The sequence below is a fragment of the Sinocyclocheilus anshuiensis genome, unplaced genomic scaffold, assembly GCF_001515605.1.
Source record: "Sinocyclocheilus anshuiensis isolate Anshui unplaced genomic scaffold, SAMN03320099.WGS_v1.1 scaffold183, whole genome shotgun sequence".
Lineage (NCBI taxonomy): Eukaryota > Metazoa > Chordata > Actinopteri > Cypriniformes > Cyprinidae > Sinocyclocheilus > Sinocyclocheilus anshuiensis.
The window spans coordinates 2403242-2403795 of NW_015548309.1; positions in this window are offsets into that span (position 1 = coordinate 2403242).

Below are 554 nucleotides of genomic sequence, written 5' to 3' on the forward strand. Positions count from 1 at the left end.
TCTGAGGCTAAGACTAAAATTCAGATTTACATAATAAAATTACATATGACTTATATAACATTTCATAACATTAATCATTAGTGTTTTTCAGTATTACATAAAAAATGGACCCAGACTATAATAAAGGTCTGGCCTAAATCTCCAGATATCCATTAACCCTAGAGCCGCTCCTGGATATATGAACGAGATGTTATAAAATCATATGCTACAGAAATCTATTTACTTTCCTAATTAGCAATTGCATGTGTGAATCAACAGAGATTGTTGCGCTCTAAATTGACAAAAAGTTCCTTTTCTTTCAGGTGCGTAGTGCCAAAGAAGTACTCGAACATAAACAGAAAAGGTAGCTGGCCGCACACTGAGTCCAATGAAGACTGAAGAAAACCAGAACAACGTTGTAAAGAAGAGTGGGTCAAAACTCCTAACTCCTATAAATATATTTTTTTCTAAATGAACAATGCCACAAAATCAAAATTATTGACTTTTTTTGCTATTGCTATTTGCACTTCTTTTTTTTTTTACTTAAACTATTTAACTGAAAATGTAAAATTCAA